The sequence below is a fragment of the Rutidosis leptorrhynchoides genome, chromosome 6 (assembly GCF_046630445.1).
Source record: "Rutidosis leptorrhynchoides isolate AG116_Rl617_1_P2 chromosome 6, CSIRO_AGI_Rlap_v1, whole genome shotgun sequence".
NCBI classification, from domain to species: domain Eukaryota; kingdom Viridiplantae; phylum Streptophyta; class Magnoliopsida; order Asterales; family Asteraceae; genus Rutidosis; species Rutidosis leptorrhynchoides.
The window spans coordinates 76855987-76864877 of record NC_092338.1 but is presented as its reverse complement, the minus strand read 5'-3'; positions in this window follow the sequence as shown (position 1 = coordinate 76864877).

Here is an 8891-nt window from a genome sequence, read left to right as displayed (position 1 = left end):
AAAATATATAGTATTTCACGTACCCCTCGCACGACATCAAGTTTTTGGCGCCGCTGCCGGGGAATCGGCGAAACGCTATAATTTTTAATATATATTTGTATAAATATTTATATATAATTTTTAGAAAAACAATATAAAATAAAAAAACGAACCTGTTTTGGCCCCCTACATATCTCCGCGATCTCGGAGAAAAATAGGCAAACCACATAGCGATCGCGGAGAATGGTCTGACAGGCCTGACCTGATACACATTAATTACGAAGTAGGATTTTATTTATTATTATTATTATAATATTTAATTTTTAGGGTTTTATTATTTAATATAATTAATATCTAGTTTTATTATTAATTTGTAATATCAAGTTTTATTTATTTGTATTATTATTGTTATTAATTATATGGTTTAATATTTTTATATAATAATAATATAAAAATAATATTTTTATAAAATTTGTATTTTTATTATAATTTGTATTTGTATCGTTTATTTTATATTTGTCGTTCGTAATTAGTTTTAAAATTTGTTTTTGCCGTAGTTATTTATATTTCTAGATTTTTCGGCTTTGCCGTAAAATCTCTTAAGTGCTTTTTCTTTAGACTAAGATTTAGGTGCTTTAGAATTTTGTGACGCTGTTTATAAATTTTAGTACCTTTTAAGATACGACGCGCTACTTTCTTATTTTTATTTTTCGACGTTTTTCGACGCGTAATCTTTTTCTTTCTTATTTCTCGACACGCTAGTTTTTAGGACATAGATTTTCTATTTCTTCTCTAAAATTTCAAACGAAAAAAAAAATTATTTTAAGCGGTTAAATTGATAGACATCCAAAATTTTCTGGTTCGTAGTAATAGTTGGATTTGTTAGTGGCGAGTTGTGGGCTTCCGATTTAAAGGGTCCTGGCTACCTGCTGCATCTATTGGCTATTCGAAACGTGGGCAAAATCAGAAAAGTCTATTAATTTGATAACTTATATAATTTTTATATTTATAACTAATAGGATAATTAATAAATGCACCACATTGTAGCTAAAATTTGGTAATAAGTGTAGTATGGAAAACCTCGAAAATATTTTGGAAACTCTTTATGACATCCGAAATCAATTAAATCAATACCCTCAAACGGGTGTTGATGACAATTCGTTCGGTCAATCTTGGATCACGAATAACGAAACAATAAATGGTTGTGAAATCTGTGGAGATTATCATTCAACATGAGAATGCTATTATTACGTTCCTATAGAAAATTATGCACCCGCGGAACCTGAATGGAATGATTATAAAGAATATAAGCCAAATTGGGATTATTCCCAAGAATATATCCAAACTCAACAACCAGAGGACGAGGAAAATTATGTGTCTGAAAATTCTTTAGATTATATGAAAATCAAACTCGAAGAACTTGATGCTCAAAATGAACAAATGAGAGAGTTTGTAAATAGGCAAGCCGAAACTCTATCAGATTACACACCTGTTGATCTGAGGAATATTGTGCAAGAAAATCTCATATCATCGAATTTTGATGAATTCGAGAGCTCCGAAATCACCAATTATCTCGATGATAATTTTTATTCAGCTTTACCAATTTCACAACATATCGACACATTAGCCTCAACCGACGAAATCATCGATCCATCAATGGATGAAGAAGAAGTAAGGGTGACAAATTGGTACTCTTGGGAAAACGATAACGTTGAAAATTTTACCCCCGAGACCAAAGTGGTGGAACCAATAAGGACCGTTAATGAAGAAGAAATTACTTCGATCCAGCCACAACCTTTCAACCCAATATTCTCAATAGACGAGTCATCTACCAAAGATGAACCACGAGCTGTAATAGATATTGACACCTCGGATTTCACCCAATTGGGTAATAGAGGTGAAAAATTTAATCCCGAGAATAAACGGAAGGAAATGTTAGGAATTGTCCACCCTATAGTATGTATGTCGGTGTATATCGATCCATTTGACCAAGAACCAGAAAAGAGACATATCCATTTACTAAAAGCTACACTTAAAAAAGAATTAAGTAGTGACGATCGGGTGGGTCTAAACTTTAAACCCATTGATATATTTTATACCACCCGAGATGTAAATAACTGGCTCACTATTTTAATTCGTGGAACTTATTCTACCGACTTCACATTTCGTCAGCTAAGTGTGGGGAAGTCTAACCCCACTTAACGTTAAATTAGGGGTTCAGGTTAGTGCATAACTCGTTAATAAAAATGCATGATGAGTAAGGGTAAAAGACGCATTTTCAAAAATTAGCAAACAGTTCAGAAAAGCAACCATTCTTGAAGAAAAACATGTGTGATAAAACAAGAAGGAATGAACGATGAGGTGCACCATCTATCATTCGACGAGCTTTGTAATTACAAACTGGGTATAATTAATCACTTTTCTACACTAATCACCCTCATGAATTTATAATTAGAGTCCGATTTCATGCAAATGAGGGCATTGCATGATCTCAAGTGTGGGGAAGGGTTATAAATTCTCTCGGGTTTATACTTGGCTTATTTTCTAAATATTGTGAAAATTTTAAAAATTTTCAACTAAATGAATTCAAAATCATGTTTATACATATTTATGAACGATAAAACTAGGTGTTAATGCCGAAATTATTGTTACCTCGAAAAGGACATAAATTTAGAAACAACTAAAACGCTTGAATTTATTTATTTGGATATAAAAAGACGCATGAAAAAAGCTAAGTGTGGGGAGAATGTACCAAGTTATTCAATTAAGAACTATCTATCACATGTTTCTGTAAAGTTATTGCAGGTGCTTTTGTTTTGGACTAAATTAACTGTTTTACCCGATGAAAGAAAAGAAAAGATGGATCTACACGATGAATCAATTCCATCATTAAAAGGAAGTAAAGTCTTCCGAAAAAGACACGCGCTTCTTGATTTAGGTCAAGAAGTTGTCGTTCAGACCAGCTGTAGGTTGACGAAAAATCTAGAAAAGTCATCTCTAAAATCAGCAGGAAATCCACGGACTTCAGCATCAAACAGGGTCGCCATGTGGTCAGACTTATCATATCCATGAGAGGATATGTCTCGTAAAATGGGGAGGGCGCCATGCAAATTAGCTTGATAAGACTAATGAATCAGACCCCCAGAAAGGATAATCTCCTTAAAGATTAAAAATCAGCTTTTAAGCCTGATATTACTCAATCCTTGAGATTGACCTTAAAGATTGAGAATTACAAACTCATGGAATTCGATGATATCTAAACTCGAGCTTGAACGAGAAAATATTTTGATAAAAAATAAAACCGATTTGTTTTCTGAAAACCCATTTTCAATGCGTTCATTACCATTGAACGTAAAATCCTGAGAATTCACCTGGAATTCATTAGGTCACCTGAACTAAATCGGGTGTCAACCGTAAGAACGGTGGTTGCATAGCATGGTCGAAGACAGGACCTTGTGCCAGACCCAAAAATTATAGGATGATCTTTACTATTGCTCCTACAAAGGATAGTAATAGCATTCGACACATTTTAGACCATGAACAAATGCATGTCATTAGACATTGCCTTAACAGTTTCTTGTTCATCGCTTTCCTTTACAATCGGACGGTAGTTTGCCTAAAGGTAATATACGGGACAAGTAAACTGGACGTGTTACTTTCCTAATACAAGGTTAGCAAGTGGGTAACACAAAACCGCAAGTGTTGAGCTAAAATTTTCAAATCTGAAACCCACAAAACCCACAAAAATATTTTGCAACATCGGTGAAGGATTATTCCGGAAAACTTATCTAGGGCAAAAGCTAGAATGAAATTTTCAAAAGATTAAATGTTTTCATAAAGATCCAATTTCCTTAAAGGATCTAAATTTTCATAGTCATGTGGGACTGTAAACCACACTGTTACTATCATTGTCTATACCGCCGTATCAAAATCACTGATGTATAAAGTGTGAAGAATAAAGAAGTGATTCGTGTGATTTAATTTTAAGTTATGTATTGCTTGAGGACAAGCAACGTTCAAGTGTGGGGATATCTGATAGTACTCCAAATGAACATATATTTAGTAGCAATATCCTTCCAATATGTAAAGTTTTCAGTTGCAATTGTTCTATTTTCAAGTAATATTCGTTTATATTAAATAAGTGCGAAGACAAAAGGCGAAAACGAAGATTCGAAGACAAAAACGTCTAAAATGCTCAAACGTACAAGATACAATCCAAGTGGTTCTATTTATTGATGAGAAATGTCTAAAAATTACAAGAGTACAAGTTGCAGAACGCAAAGTACAAGATATTAAATCGTACGAAAAGGCGTTCGAAAATCCGAAACCGAGACCTGAGCCAACTATCAACGCCCGACGCAACGGACCAAAAATTACAAGTCTACTATGCACAAGAATATAATATAATATTTAAATAATTATATAAATTATTTATATATTATATATTATATTAAATAACGTCGATAAGCAAATGGCCAAAAGTTGGTGAGCTGGAGTGCGTTACTTCGCGATCTCGGAGCTGGAAGGCACATTTGCTTCGCGATCTCGGAGCAGCAATTTCAGAATCTGCCTATAAAAGGCCACGAAATCTGCCGAGTTCTTTGCACCATATCAAACTCTCTATCTCTGTAATATATATATATATATATATATATATATATATATATATATATATATATATATATATATATATATATATATATATATATATAATATTTATATATATAATATAAATTATTTTAGTTTTATATTAGTTAGTTTAGTTAATGTAACGGTTAATTACGGGTTTTAAAGTCAAAGTTCTGTCTGTGTAAAGCTACGCGATAAATACTCAATGTAAGTTATGTTCTCCTTTTTAAATTAATGTCTCGTAACTAAGTTATTATTATGCTTATTTGAGCCGAAGTAATCGTGATGTTGGGCTAAATATTAAGATTGGGTTATTGGATTTTGTACCATAATTGGGGTTTCGACAAAAGATCGACACTTGTGAAAATTAGACTATGGGCTATTAATGGGCTTTATATTAAATAAACGATACCTTGTTAATTTAATATAAAGGTTATGATTTGACGTATCTATATATAACCACATAAGCTTAATCGGACACGATGGGCGGGATATTTATAAGTACGAATTATTGTTCATTTAACCGGACACGGGGATGGATTAATAGTTACTGGACTCATTAAAATAGGGGTGGATTACATTCAAGGGTAATTGGTGTAATTGTTAACAAAGTATTAAAACCTTGGCTTACACACAGTCGTTAACCTGGTGTATTCATTAAACAAAGTATTAAGACCTTGTTACAGTTCAAATCCCCAGTTAGTTGGAATATTTGACTTCGGGTATAAGGTTAAATTTGCCGAGCAGTTTATAATTATGACCGATGAACTATTATGGACAAAAACCAGATAGGTTTCAAATACATCCAGGACAAAGGATAATTAACCCAGGGTAATAAATAATCAAAACGTCAAACATCATGGTTACGGAAGTTTAAATAAGCATAATTATTATATTGTTATTTATTTTACGCACTTTAATTATCGTCATTTATATTTTGCATTAGGTTTTAATTGTGACTTAAAATATAAAATCGACAAACCGGTCATTAAACGGTAAACCCCCTGATAATGCTAAAAACGAACATATATTTCATAGCATTATTCCTCAAGAAAGACAAGCTTTTAGTTGCAATTGTTCTATTTACAAGAGATATTCGTTTAAATAATAAAAGGTGAAGACAAAAGACAGATTCGACGAATTGAAGACGCAAACGACCAAAAAGCTCAAAAGTACAAAAGACAATCAAAAAGGTTCCAATTATTGATAAGAAACGTCTCGAAATCACAAGAGTACAAGATTCAAAACGCAAAGTACAAGATATTAAATTGTACGCGAGGACGTTCGAAAATCCGGAACCGGGACTAGAGTCAACTCTTAACGCTCGACGCAACGGACTAAAAATTACAAGTTAACTATGTATATAAATATAATATAATATATAATTAATTATATTAATTATATATATATTATATATATATAATAAAAACCGTCGGCAGCAAGAAACTCCAAGGGTGTGAGCTGTAAATACCTCTCCGCGACTCGCGGAGTTTTAAGGGCATTTTGCCGCGAGTCGCGGAGCCCCAATTTTCAACTCTGGCTATAAAGCCAACCGAATTCTGATCAAATATCAATATTTTTTTTTTCTTCCTCTTCATACGTAAATATATTTATATTTATAATTTATATTTTAATTTTAATTATAATTCTAATAATAAGGGTATGTTAGCGAATGTTGTAAGGGTGTAAGTCGAAATTCTGTCCGTGTAACGCTACGCTATTTTTAATCATTGTAAGTTATGTTCAACCTTTTTACATTAATGTCTCGTAGCTAAGTTATTATTATGCTTATTTAAAACGAAGTAATCATGATGTTGGGCTAATTACTAAAATTGGGTAATTGGGCTTTGTACCATAATTGGGGTTTGGATAAAAGAACGACACTTGTGGAAACTAGACTATGGGCTATTAATGGGCTTTATATTTGTTTAACTAAATGAAAGTTTGTTAATGTTAATATAAAGATTTACAATTGGGCGTCCCTATAAATTACCATATACACTCGATCGGACACGATGGGCGGGGTATTTATATGTACGAATAATCGTTCATTTAACCGGACACGGGAATGGATTAATAGCCACTAGAATAATTAAAACAGGGGTGAAATTACATTCAAGGGTAATTGGTGTAATTGTTAACAAAGTAGTAAAACCTTGGTTTACACGCAGTCGATAACCTGGTGTATTCATTAAACAAAGTATTAAAACCTTATTACAATTCGAATCCCCAATTAGTTGGAATATTTATCTTCGGGTATAATAATAATTTGACAAGGACACTTGCAATTTATATTTATGACTGATGGACTGTTATGGACAAAAACCAGACGGACATATTGAATAATCCAGGACAAAGGACAATTAACCCATGGGCATAAAACTAAAATCAACACGTCAAACATCATGATTACGGAAGTTTAAATAAGCATAATTCTTTTATTTCATATTTAATTTCCTTTATTTTATATTTAATTGCACTTCTAATTATCGCACTTTTATTTATTGTTATTTAATCGCACTTTTAATTATCGTACTTTTTAATTATCGCAATTTTATTATTCGCAATTTCATTATCATTATTTACTTTACGCTTTAATTTAAGTCTTGTATTTATTTTATATTTTACATTAGGTTTTAACTGCGACTAAAGTTTTAAAATCGACAAACCGGTCATTAAACGGTAAAAACCCCCCTTTATAACAATAATATTACTTATATATATATTTGTATTTTTATAAAAGTAAACTAATATAGCGTTGAGCTTTGTTCAAAGATTTCCCTGTGGAACGAACCGGACTTACTAAAAACTACACTACTGTACGATTAGGTACACTGCCTATAAGTGTTGTAGCAAGGTTTAAGTATATCCATTCTATAAATAAATAAATATCTTGTGTAAAATTGTATCGTATTTAATAGTTTTTCCTAGTAAAATAATAACTATTTTATATACACCTCGTTCGACATCAAGTATATTTTTGGCGCCGCTGCCGGGGAAAACTCTTAAACGCCGGAAGCGCAACGCTAATAAAAAAAAAAAAAAAAAAAAGATTTTTAGTTACTTTTATTAAAAGTCGTTTTTGTAAAAATACGTTTTAAATATTCAAAAATATAAAAAGAAAAACAAAAATATATGTATTTTTAAGATTTTTTTTAAATATTTAAGTTTTATAAGTTTCTTTATTTTTATTTTAGTTTATAAAAATATAAGTTTTAATTTTAATATCTTTTATTTAATTAAAAAAAACAGAAAACAAAATAAAAAAAAAAAAAAATAAAGAAAAACGCGTAAAAACACAAAGCTGTCAACTGAATTCCTGAACCCCGCGACTCGCGGGGTTTTCTTCTTTAATCACCGCGACTCGCGGAGGGTTTCTGACAGGCGACAAGGAAGCCCTAATCGAGCATTAATTACGGGATATTATTAATAATTAATATTATTATTATTATTTTTAGTTTTAGTTTTATTTTTACTTTTTATTTATTTATGTATTTAGTATTAATTAAGTTTTTATTAAATTGTAAAATTAGTAGTTTTATAAAATAATTAATATAAAAATAATATTTTTTATAAAAATTGTACTTTTTACAACTTTTTATATATTTTTATATTTTGTCCCTTTGTAATCGTTGTAGCGTAATATTTGTATTTTTTAGCTCATATTTAATTTTAAACTTAGTTTTTGCTATAGTTATTTTTACTCCTAGATTTTTAGGCTTTGCCGTAGAATTCCTTAAGTGCTTTTTCTTTAGACTAAGATTTAGGTGCTTTAGAATTTTGCGACGCCTTTTTAAATTTTAGTTTTTTTTTAAGTTATTTCCATTTGGGATTTAGTTTTTCCTGTAAGCTTTAATATTTTTAGACCTTTTACTATGTATCAATTATCATTTCAATTAGTAATTTCAATTTGCGATTATAATTTTAAGTTAGTTGTAGTAATAAGGTTAAATTAGTTAAGTATTTTTAAGTTTTTATAAGTTTCTTTTATTTTTCCGTCACCTTTTATTTTTCAATCATTTTTTTTTCTTTTTCGACCTTTTTCGACGAACTCTTTTTCTCTCTTATTTCTCGCCATTCTAGTTTTTAGGACTTAGAATTTTTTCTACTTCTTATCTAAATTTCTTAAAATTACGAAAATTTATTTTGAGTAGTTAAATTGATAGACATCAAAATTTTCTGGTTCGTAGTAATAGTTGGATTTGTACGTGGACCGGGTTATTGGAGCCAAACAGTCCTCAATTATATTGAGACCAAACGAATCCTGCCCCTCTGCTGCATCT